The sequence below is a fragment of the Mercenaria mercenaria genome, chromosome 4, assembly GCF_021730395.1.
Source record: "Mercenaria mercenaria strain notata chromosome 4, MADL_Memer_1, whole genome shotgun sequence".
Classification (NCBI taxonomy): Eukaryota; Metazoa; Mollusca; class Bivalvia; order Venerida; family Veneridae; genus Mercenaria; species Mercenaria mercenaria.
In genome coordinates this window covers 88,774,489-88,787,653 of record NC_069364.1, presented here as the reverse complement: position 1 = coordinate 88,787,653, position 13,165 = coordinate 88,774,489, and the positions used below count along the sequence as shown (strand labels likewise).

The 13,165-nt window shown below is 33.3% G+C and overlaps 1 protein-coding gene across 6 annotated transcripts in view; it reads right to left on the bottom strand.

The window, feature by feature from the left end:
• Positions 1 to 12,396, bottom strand: part of LOC123552393 (uncharacterized) — a 104,381-nt gene extending 91,985 nt beyond the window's left edge. For 3 of the 6 annotated variants that reach the window (XM_053541904.1, XM_053541905.1, XM_053541909.1), the window contains exon 1: positions 11,913 to 12,396. The gene's annotated coding sequence lies outside the window, so the exon portion shown is untranslated. The remainder of the gene's footprint in view (positions 1 to 11,912) is intronic. The other 3 variants (XM_053541906.1, XM_053541907.1, XM_053541908.1) reach the window with 2 other exon arrangements.
• Positions 12,397 to 13,165: the final 769 nt, after the last annotated feature.

Here is a 13,165-nt window from a genome sequence, read left to right as displayed (position 1 = left end):
ATATGGATCAGATACAGTTAGTGTGATTAACCAGTTAGCCTGTACCCAATTATTGTCTTTTCTTCACCTTTGCTTTAAACAATTACACTCCCCGTAATACCGAGAGTATACAGTACGTCTGTAAGCATAATTCCAAACTTACTTAAACGATTTCAATGAAACTTGGAATATAGATAGATATCATTGACTGGAAACGCGAGATATATATTGCTGACTGGAAACGCAAGCTGCAATGTCCATTTTCCCTATTTGAGTCAATGAAAATTATATTCAAGCTGCCTGCGTTGGTTATTAGAAGCGCTAAGAATTAGTATGTAGTGACAGTAACAGAATTACTACACGAATTTCAATTGTATTTGTGTTTAGATATACGGCAAAAACAAGTACTGATTGCAAAAGTGTAAAAGCATTATAAACCCTTAAGTTAACTAATGTAACTACAAAATAATCTCCTCTTCGAACTATCTTAATACGCAGAATTTAGGGATGTGCTGGGCATATAAAGTACTGAAGGGTTTAGCTAGATGTCACCATCCGAAGAGGAAGTTTGAACTCCTGCGGATGACAGCGTTATGGCATTGCAAACAGTGAACTTAAGACCAAATGAAGGTCGAGTCCATTTAAAAAGCAGTGCGGACCGATCAGACAAAACGTACGTTCAGTTTTATTAATTTATTTATTAAAGTCTGTTGTGCATATTATCTGTGGTTACGCTCTCCATTGTACTATCGCGAATGACTATTGAAAATGTGCTTGTATAATGTATGTTTTATTTTATTTGGACACGATATTGTAATGTTATATGTACACAGTTTCTCACTTGTTTTGAAAAGTTGTTCGTAAACCGCACAATGCTATGCTAAATATCGGTCACTCATGGATGCACGGGTTTACCCAGTTGTTCTTATAATCGTTTCATCGGAAAATTATTGACAGTAGGTTTTTTTTTTTTTTTTTTTTTTTCGTGCGAATCACTGCACGTTCACAACTTTACAAGCGCATACAATTAACCTTTTATACACCGAAATTGTACACCAGAGAGCGTATCCTTAAAGATTTAGAAAATATCATTAGAGTGTAAAAATATATATGTACTGTAGTGTAAATATATAATATTATGTACTGTGTTGGAGAAAATATCCTCCAAATTGTAGCCCAATGGTTTTATTCACTCTCACTCAATGCTTAGATACTTATCATTTTCGTATGCATGCAAATATATTGTATTATAAAAGAAGATGAGCTGTTTATGCTTAATTCGAATAAAATGTATGTTCTGTTCTGTTCTGTTCTTTATTTTGGCCAAAAAATAAATCAATTGACTCTTCTCAATTACAAGTAAACTTGAAAGTTTAATTGCGCAAAGGCATAATTATGTAAACTATTGAAATACAGATAAACTACTCATTAAAACTTACTAATTACATGCTTGTCTTCTCGTTACGTGTTCATTTGAAACAAAATACCATCCATTAAAATTGTCATTTATACAAGAAGATATCATTTAGATTTACAAGTGTAACGGTTTCTAAATATTCTGTCAAAAAGAAACAATGAACTAACAATGAATATTTCAATACTGACATAAAATAGTAAATGAGGTCATTAAGTTGCAGGATAGAGTTAGTGTTACAAAAACTGGCCTTTTACATAAACACTATTAAACATTCGCACATTTCACTAAATGACACGTCCTTCGACAGTAATCAAACCTAATCTCTGTCATTTTGCAGACTGAAAAAGATAATGTGCAAATAAAGAACGCTAGTAATCGTACGTAACAGAAATATCTATAAATGTCTCTTAAGTTAATTACATGTTATTTTTCTGTTGGTGTACGAATATTTTATACAATTTCTTTTCTTTAAAAGAAAATCACACATAACAATTATCAAATGCATCTAAAAAGAAGGCTAATAATGACTGTATACTGTCTGACCAAAATTTCTTAAAATTACTAAAAAAAACTGTCCGGGAAAAGTCGAAAAACGGGTTTTAGCAATGACCAGTATAGTATGTTAATAGCCAAAACATAACATTTACTGAATAAAAACCGGCCCAAACCATTTGCATATGTATTATTACAATAGCTATCATATTTACAAGTATCATTAAAAAATCAACGGGCTGATTTCAATTGATAAAAATATATTTCGTGCAAAATCAAATGCTGAATCATCGTCCGCAAGTATCATATTTAATTATTGCGCATTCGTTCTTTTTGTACTTCGGTTTCATTTATTCTGTAATAAAACCCAAGGAGGGAACATGCAATATTTCTCTTGTATTAGAACGACACTTCGTTACTTCCGTAAACACGTTGTCATTCAAAACAATTTTTTCAAACTTTTGAAAGTTTTTTTTTATTTGTGTACATTTTGGGATGGGTTCGTTTTTCGTCCTAATGTAAAACAAATAATTTAGGTATCCCGACTGTTTCTTCAAGTCAGATACCACGGCGCTTGCTAAAGAGAACTAAACAGTGAACTGGAGTCTGAAATTATGTTTTGCCATTACATTTAAAATGAATATATATCACCTTTTCTTTTTTTACAAATTAAAGTTACAAGCATGACTCTGCTTCAAGAATGAAGCACTGTTTAAAATTAAATCATCAAAATGTTTCTTAAATAGCGTGTTTTTTAACAGATTTAATGGTTTATTTTAAAGTACTAAAATGATAACGGACTAAAAATGCGTACATAGGACACGTTTGCTCCAACTATTTCATGTTGACACAAAAGTTTGAGTCCTGTGACGGCACTTGGACAATAGAACACAGGTCTAAGTGTTAGACACATATATCACCTTACTATAGTAAATATGTGTGCCGAGTAATCTGAATGTCCATCTATGTATACAACCCCCCCCCCCCCCCCCCTCCCCCCTCAAACCCCCAAGATATGGACAAGAAAGCTGAAGTGATGACCTCTAAGGTTGACATTGACCTTTTAGCTAGGCGTTTAGGACAAACATGCACACATTGCTTAGGTACTTGCATATCCATCTATTCATACAAAGGTTTTATACTGGACAAAAAATATGTAAAAAAGTCTTTGACCTAAAAGTATGGCCTCCTCCTTAAAGGTAGGGGTATGGGTTTTGAACGGGACAAGTCGTCTCGTTATGGTGACTGTTTGAGCCTAGTTATTTGAATATACATGCACGCATAAAAAGTCCTGAAGCGGGCAGGAAAATGACTTTAATTTTTTCTACATCTGTAACATTGACCTTTAAGGTAGTGCGTAGAAACGTTACAACGAGGACAGGAAAAAAAAACGGCCTTAAATCTTTTGACTTCTAAGTGTGACCTAGACTTTGAAAGTAGGTGTATGGTTCTTGCATATGATACGTCGCTGTTATTGGTTACGACTGTGCAAAATTATTTGAATATACATATATACAAAAGAATAAAGAGCGGACAGGAACAGAAAAATGACTTCAAATCTCCGACTTCTAAGTATGACACTAACCTTTCAGGTAGGGGCGACATGTCGTCCTTTAATGACGGTCATTTGTGCCAAGATATTTCAAAGTCCGACATAGCACAACAAAGTTATAGACCGGACACGATTTTGTGCATACATGTACAAAGATGGGCGCACAATGGTGTGGTTTTAAGTTAAGCTGTTTTGGAATAACCAGATCGGGGCGCTTAAGTACAGGACTAACACAATCCGACGACGTGCATATGACATTGAAACTTTTTTAAACAGGTTCACTCAATCTACTTAACAACATATTTGACAACATGTATGTCAAAGCGGTCTTTTTGAACAGGCCAGACAAAATCCCCTTAAAGCATATAATTTCAAACTTTGTTAAGACGATCATAGGAAAGTTAAATTCGGGGTAAGAGATGACAGCACATATTTTTTATTGTATCAGAGTTCCATCTTAAGTATGACCTTACAATTATACTTCTATGAAAATATCTTTATTGTTTTAATGTCATATAACTATATATGCATTTCACGTGTAATGAAAAATAGCATTCGATATTCTTAGAAGACATAATTAAGGTATACAGTTTCAAAAAGGTCTAGAGTAACATGCTTTTAACTAGACAATCTCTATATAGATTTCGAATTAACCGGTATTTCTACGTAGCATTTGTTCGAACAATCAACTTCCAGCCTTGCATGCCTTATACATTATGAAATGATCTAACGTACTTCATCTAAATATAATCTGATGACAAATAATGACAATGCACGGATTCACAAGTTTGCTGGATTACATCTATACTTTATCCATGGTTGGGTAATTTTTTCATATGAACGATCATCATTACTTCATTCGTAACTTGATAAGTCATATCGAAAACGAATATATTAATTCTGAAGCACGATTAAGTTGATTTCAGAAGTATTTCCGGTTGCTTGTTCTTGTTCATGTTTCCAGAAATTTAGAGTTTTATCATAAGTTCAATTGTCTTGAAATGGTCTTTATAGCAAATTTTGACAAGTTATAGCATTAACCATTGCCAATTTTATACTTACGACCCGAAGGTCAAATATATGATTGCTTTATGCTGTACAGGTGGTAACATTTTTTAAAAAAATTGTGAAACACTATTCGTTCTGTTGCACTGTACCTATCATCTTTTATTGCAGCTCAGGTATCTTTTGAATATTGGAAAGAAACTGTTTTGGACACACAAGTGTGAAGTTATAACATCACAAAGTGCATATGCACTTTGAATGGATTCTCCAGCTTTAGACCAACGAAACCTCGAATAACCGTGAATTTAGGATACGGACACTTGTTTCATTTTCCTGCTTAATGTTCCGTACCACGCGGTCTAGTTATGTTTCTTGATTATTCAAACTGTAACTTTTGGCAGTACTGATATCATTAAGAAATATTTGTGTACATAGCATCCATTAACACGCCCAATGATTCTGGTAAAGAAAAGAAAAAAAACACTTATCTGTCGCTTTCTAAATGATATAAAAATATCCAATGACAGTGCGAAACGGGTATGATTAGTCACGAACACAAGGAAAACTCGTAAACCAGACAAAACAAATTACGTACACAGATGACTGCGTCAAATTCAAAATTGAAACTGTAGGTAGATTTTTGTTAAGGGTGTTGCCAATAGATTAATAGATTAATGAAACAGGAAGAACAAATGTCAAATTAAAATATAACAGCAGCAATAAAGAAGGCATGGGTAAATATTTCACCGTTTCATACAAATTAAGTAATAACCTGCTCAGATACAACAGTCCGCTCTGAGGTTAACCGAATACATGTGTACTTAAACAGGACGCTGTACCAGATCATTGCATTTTAAAACATTGTAGGTATTTCAGGCTTCCAATACAAATACAAAACACATTTCAAAATTTAAAAAAGCTTTTATCACACGGATGTGGTCAAACTTATTTTACGTAAATCTTGGTTTAACGATAATAAAAGAAACATTGAAGCGTACACAAACTGGACAAATATGTACTTAATTTTGTCGGGGCGGAGAACATGTCTTATACCAGCTTACGATTGTCCTATTAATCGGATAGACAAGATTTTATCTCAACTGTTTGACCTGCATTTCATTTTTTCATCATCATTGCCATCATAACAAATCTTGCCCTTCCACAATGACATAACTCTGTTGTTTTAAATAGCAAATTTCTTTGGCATCAAAGATGCCTATATCTGCTTATATGACTCTTTAAGGCCGCTTTGTCGGTTTCGGTTCGAGTCCTTATATTTGCTAAGATATTTCAACTAAAATTCATTCTAGACGTTACCACATTCTCGACCCAAATTTCGTGTTTGAAAAAAAAAATTGAATAAATACTGCATATCGCTTAGACAAAAAAAAAACATTTCTGTTTATATAAGCTGTGCTGTGCAACTACATGTATAGTTAGACACATAATAAATGTGTGCGTGGAAGTTCTTTTTTTTTCTTGTTTTTAATAATTGACTGTTACTGCAAAATGTTTAGTTATGAATACAGCTCTAAACTATATTTAATTACACGGGTAAATTTATATTAAATCAAGAACATTTGATCGGTAAAGCTCTAAAGGCCATGAATGTAGTTTTGTATAAATGTAAGTCCCAAAACCTTATGTCAGCTATTTGATGCTTTTGTATCATCTATATTGAATTATTCATGTGAAATTTGGGGCTATACTAAGTCCAAAGAAATTGAAAGAATACATCTAAAATTTTGCCAAAAGTTACTGAAAGTGAGACCAAATACATGTAATGCCAGTGTCTATGGTGAACATGGAAGATACCCTTTATATGTACATAGATATGTAAGAATAATAAAGTATTGGTTGAAAATTGTTGATACTGATAATATAATATTAAAAACAGTGTATAATTTAGCAGTGGATGATAGTAATAATGGTCTTAAAAACTAGGTTTCAAACGTCAAAAAGCTTTTGAACGATTATGGATTTTCATATATGTTTGGTAATTCTAGCGGTATAAATAAGAATATGTTTTTGCGCGAATTTAAATGTCGCATTATTGACTCTGTTAAACAAGAATGGTATGCTAATTTGGAAAACAGCTCTGTTTTGTATATGTATAAAAATGTTAAATGTTCTTTTGAATATGAACGTTATTTAGATATTCTGCCAAGATGTTTTAGATTCTATTTCTGTAGACTTAGGATGAGTGGTCTGCCCCTCAGAATTCAGACTGGCAGATATAATAGAAATCGAATTCCTCGTGAGGAAAGACATTGCTTATGTTGTAATACTTTGGATATTGAGGATGAATACCACTTTGTTTGTATATGTAGATGTTACGCTGATATTAGAAAGAAATATTTAAAAACTTTTTATTATAGACATCCATCAGTATATAAATTTATACAACTTTTAAATACAACTAATAAAGCAGAACTTATTCACCTATCCAGATATGTTAAAGAAGCTCTTACTATTAGAAATGCACTTTTAAATGTTGAAGCCTAAATTTTCACATGCCATGAATTCCCAGTCCAATATTACCACTTTATATTTTCGCAGTAGCGAACTGTGGCAAATCTATATCTGCATGTAGTTCTCGTGTGGCTATCGGTGTGTAACATTATAGTGTTCGCATTAACCGTTAATTATAAGCTATAGCATTTATTCTTATCCGTCGGTATTCAAGAAGTGTTAAAGACCCACCAATACCTAGTGGTCTACTTTTTCCTCTCACATGACCTTGGTGCAAATAATCGTGCATACTACTACATTACTATAACATTTAGGAGTGACATGTCGCTTTTATTAGTAGATTTGAAAGGTTACTGGGATAAACCACTTCAGTAAAGGGTACCATACCTTTTTATAACTTATTTTTATAATAAATATTTAAATGACTGCCTATTCGACAATTACTGGCCGTGATGCAGTGGTAAGCGTGACGGCTCTAGAATATAACTTTTGCGAGTTCGAATTCCAACGGAGATCATTTTTTTTTTTTTTCATTTTGTATTTTTTCATTTTATGTGTTGGTAACAAACATTTAAGATGATAATAATGTTAAAGAAGTATTTGAATTGCATTACTTGTATCATTTTACTATTTTCGCATATAACAAAGGTTTTTCAAATATCTTTTTGATTGTGAATTATTCAACATAACTCTTGACAAGTTGGTCATTCAACTAGCTGATGACACTGATTCGGAGGAAACCGACGCCGCCAGCGAGTGTGAGGATGCTCCATTGGGCGCGTGTGTTTGAAATGTATTGAATGTATTGAAATTGTATGAATAAAATTAAAAATTAAATTGAAATGATGAAATAAAAAAAAAAACGTGAAAAATATAAATAAAACAAATTCAATCATAAAACAAATCGCCCTGTGTGGGATTTGAACCCACAGCCTCCTAATCGCAGAAATTATGTCACTAGCAAAATTCTTCAATTCTACCAACTGAGCTATCAATGCAATTTCAATCTGCTCAGGATTTGAAATATATTTATAGTTTTAAATAAGTCAAATATCTTTCAAACCCTTATTTATTAAGTGGAACAGTCTGGAAAATCAAATCTAAAAATAATTGCTAATAACTGAATAATATATTTAGACATTAAATACATTGTCTTAGCCCTATATCTGTTAGTGTCAAATTGTAAATAGATACTTGCTATTTCTCATTTCTTCATATTAAACTGTATAATTACCATCATGGAAATACAAAAGATTACAGTTATTTTGTGGTGTGTCTTTAACTTAACAATAGCCACTTCTGACCTTGACATTTTATAGGGAAAAATACAAGTATCTATAACTCCTAAAATATACTATGTATTTACAATCGAAGCTCAAATAAGAACTGGCACTATTAGTGACAAACGCCCCCGAAGTGTGCCCAAAAATGCTACAGTTGTATGCGCAAAATATGCTAGAATAGTTTAGGTATGACCCATTTTGCGACCAGATTAAACAAGTTCTCCGAAGGTAACCTTGACCTTGGAGCTAGTTAGGGTCTTGGTTTTGAGCATGACACACCAGCTCATCATGGGGGAGAATTGTGACAAGTAATTTCTAATGAATGAGTTATTCACCGCACAAGAAAGATACAATGTTAAGTCTAAGTGCGACTTAGACCTTAAAGCTAGGGGTCTTGGACTTGTGTCTGACACGTCATTTCAATATAGGGTACGTTTATGCCATGTAATTTAAAAATCTCCTAATCGATGGAAGAGTTATGGAACGGACAAGAAACACGTCATGTAAACTGTCAACCTCTAAATGTGACCTTGACCTTAGAGCGAGTGATCTGGTTATTATGCATGACACGTTTTTTCGTTATGGGGAATATATCTATGCCAAGTAATTTCGAAATTCCTTGATGAATGACAGTGTTACGAACCGGACATGAAAGAAATCCTATTAAACTTTGACTTGACTTCTAAGTGTAAACTTGATCTTGGAGCTAGTGGTCTGGGTCTTGAGCGTAACACATTGCCTCATTATGGTAAACATTTATGCCAAGTTGTTTCAAAATCCTTTCATGGATAACAGAGTTATATACCGGACACGAAAAAATGTTCTATTAACCTATGACTTCTAAGTATGACCTTGACTTTTGATCAAGTGATCTGGGTCTTGCGTATGACACATTGTCTGATTATGGTTACCATTTATGCTAAGGTATTCCGAAATCCCTTCACCGATGGCAGAAATATGGACCAGACACAAAACAGATCCTGTTAACATTTTAACTCTAAGTCTGACCTTGACTTTGGTACTAGTGGTCTGGGTCTTGCCTCTGACACGTCGTCTCATTAAGATAAACATTTATGCTAAGTAATTTCAAAACCTCTTCATGAATGGCAAAGTTACGAACCGGACACGAAACATACCCTATTAACGTTTGACTTCTAAGTGTGAAATGGACCTTGTAGCTAGGGGTCTGAGTATTACATACGTAACGTCGTCTCATTAAGGTTAATGTTTCTGCCAAACTATTTCAAAATTCCTTCATGGATGGCAGAGTTACAGCCCGGACAAGAATTAACAAAATTACGGTCGGACGGACGGACAAGGCGACTTTAATAAGCCCACCTTCGAGGCATAAAAATCAAAGAACATACTGTAGTGTAAATAAGAAGTTATTTGCTGAAACATTGTTAAAAGATGTAAGGATGTTATTAAAAAAATAAAAACCTAAAATCATCAACTGCTTTTGTAAAATTCTTGAAATAGATATATACTTAATAACTTAACAGTAACATAATATATTAAAAAATCTGAAAAGTAGATCCCTCGGAAGCACTGATGACAAGGCTAATAGTGAAAATTGCAGACTCGATTTGATTGAGACCGCATTAGCTGTAGTGTGTTTATTTTGTACACAAGTCAGTAGTGTACATGTATCTAAATAATTTGCAACCACGTTTTGCACGGAATGTCACGGATCAAAGGGATAGACTGGCTATATTCATCACTACAACCCGTTAAACTGTATGAAATCTAAAGTGGTAGTATATTCATGGCATGATGTTCATTCTCCATCAGATTATCATTATATTTGTTTAATTATATTTATTTTGTATCTATTGTTTGTAACTTAGTCCTTTATTTCATGTTTATTTTCACGTTGACAGTATATATGTGAATTAGACGATGTACTACGTACAAGTCTGAATAAAATATCTGTTCTGTTCTGTTCTGTTCTAAAACGCAATTAATGTATTCAGTAAAGTCAAATACATTTGAGGATAATTTTCAACATTTGCAGTATATCTTATTTAGATTCTAAATATGAAATACTTCTGCATATCTGTAAACCATGAAAGGAAATAAAATAACAGATATCACTATTAAAATCTCTAAAATCATATTTCCATTAGATTAAGGAAATAAAGTCTTACTTACACCAGATGTTGTTTTTTTTTTAATATGAAATATCCACAAGCGTCAGGACTGTTTATCTAATAAAGGTAATAACTGAGTTTTATATTTACCTAATCAATGTATTTAATGAATCAAATAATGAACAAACGATTTTTATGGAATATCCTCTAACTAATGGGCCAAGATCAATCTCAATTTGTAAAGTTGTGTGTTCAGGACAATAGGGAGTAATAAACTGGTTTTATATCCTTTACGACATCATCAGAAAGTATTCGTGTGTGTGAGACTAGAAACACCGGTGAGAATTCTTTGAAACACATTTTATTATATATTTTGTGCGTTGTTGAGAGTTACAGAGGCATAAACCGAGCGAACAATGTCACCTTAATAATCTAAGATATGTGCAGTGAGTGTGCATTGGGCCTATACGACATCGAATAGTTGACTATGAACGACCATTTGTGCAGTGAGTGTACGATGGACCAATAGGACAATGTACCAACCTGACTACTAGTATATGCAGTGGGTTGCAATGGGTTAATATGACCTCAAAGTGTTGGCAATGTACGACCACATTTGCAGTGAGTTGCAATGAGTCTATAGGGTCTCCAAGAATTGACACAGTACGACTATAGTCATGGCAGTAGGGTTGCAATGGGTCAATTGAACCTGAAAGTGTTGACAATGTAAGACTCTAATCATGTGCAGTGGGGTTGCAATAGGTCATTAGAAGCTTCAAGAGTTTACCTTGTACGAAATCATGCGCAGTGGATTGCAATGGCTTCATACAACCTTGTTGAGGTGACAATGTACGCAGAGGGTTGCGACTGGCCAGAAGGACTTTCAAGACGATCACATGGTTAATGGGCCAATATATTCAATCATATCTACAAACTTTGTATCTAATCAAAGATCACGACCTTTTTTCAAGCAAAATCCAAAGTTATCATAAACTGAAGTTACTTTATATTATGTCCTTCAAGACTCTAGTTTCAGCAACCAGCTTCCATTAACAAATAGATACAAGCCTCTTTTTCCTAGTACAATATAGACTTGTCATTTTATACTCCTGAATCAATTTTAATGAACTAATAAAATACAGGTGTGAATAATTCATGAATTTTATCCACTGCAGGTGTTTATTAGTGTATTAATATTTTAATCAATCGCTTGTTTCGCATGGTAAGTATCGTTTTGTCCTAGATGAAATAATGCTGCTATTAAATAACAAGGCCCGATCCCCACGTCCCGTCTGTCCTCTTGTTAGAACCTTAAATTTGATACTAGAACAGTCACATCTGTTTTTATTACCATCTGTAAACTGACACCACCTGGCTCTAAAGACCATAACTTTCATTTCCGATTTGACTATATGTAAAATATTTTAACCTATGAATAACGACCATCTGAAAATAACGACCACTGTTTAGCTCTCACAAGGTTGGTCTTTATATACAGGTTGTGTAATATACATACATACATGTATGATATGTCTCTGTAAGAAAACTGTAAATTGTTACATTCAAACTAACAATAATATATCTATATTGAAAAGGACAATTTAGTTAAATATCTAACTTACCTTTATGTAATAGTAATAGTCCAATTTGTATTCCAAATAGTAAATGTTTTTATCACGAATGTATGATTCAGTCTTATTTAAATAAACTGTTAAAGCGTATAAAATGATTTACTCCAATACGAAAAGCACTAGCTATTAAAAGCGTTTAACATGTGTGGGACTACCACGATTTGGTTTGCTGCTCAGACGAATACGGAGTTAATTTAAGTTCAGGTTTTACTATAGAAGGGTTAAACAAGTAAATTCCGCAGTGAAATTGTTTAAACCGTCCAGGGATAACCTGTTGAATGTCCTGTCGAATCTCTATAGATCTATGTCCCTTTTACTAAACCCCGCCTTAAGCCGATGCTAGGGTACTGGGCGCAATGTATTAGTTTAGAAATTGGAGTAATTTGATAACAGATGCGCTAACATTAAGTGTACAAAAGATAACATAAACTAGTTAAAAGAACTCTATTCTATTACTGGACACCGTACACTGAACACATTATCTGAGGTAAGTACTACAGGCTGTATTAATTGGCATACTAAATATTTTTATGTCCTCTTTTTAAATACAAATACGACCAGCGTATTCTAAAAATTCAAAGGTTAAACATAATAAAACCGCCAAGTCAGGCGTTAAACTTCTTAAGCATGACGGGGATTTTAAACTGGTTTAGGTGTGGTAGCTAGTTAACTATGCATTTTCATTTACCAAGTTTAACAAAAGACGTAGAATAGTGTTTTTGCAGTGTAATGTAACTTTATAGTTTTTGTAAAAAAGGACCATAGATTTTTGATAAGCGCACCATATGGTGACTTGTGAACTTTTGTAATTGTATACGCAACTTATTATGACAAGTATGTTATGTCTTTGACAAAGCTGTATAATCAAATATTTAATTAAGCAAAAAATCGCATTTTATAATTATTAGAAACTCGTTACGTTTTACAAGTAGCCGGTATCTATTATTACTGGCGGGTTTTATAATTTTGTTATTGGCTGATAAAGTAGACTTTAAAGGTCCATTACTAAGGGAAAGTGAGTTGGCAATTTTTTTCATAGCCAGTGCATAGACTTCTGCAAGACACTAATAATGAAGATTGGCAGGTCAAAATTTACAGAAGGTCTTTGGAACTCAAAGAAATGTATGTGTATTATGTTGAAATTTCAATGAATCGACAGAATGACCCCCAGGTCTTTTAACATTCTTCATACTTAAATAGAAAAATAATTGTACATATACTGCATATATTTCGAATTTCTACAT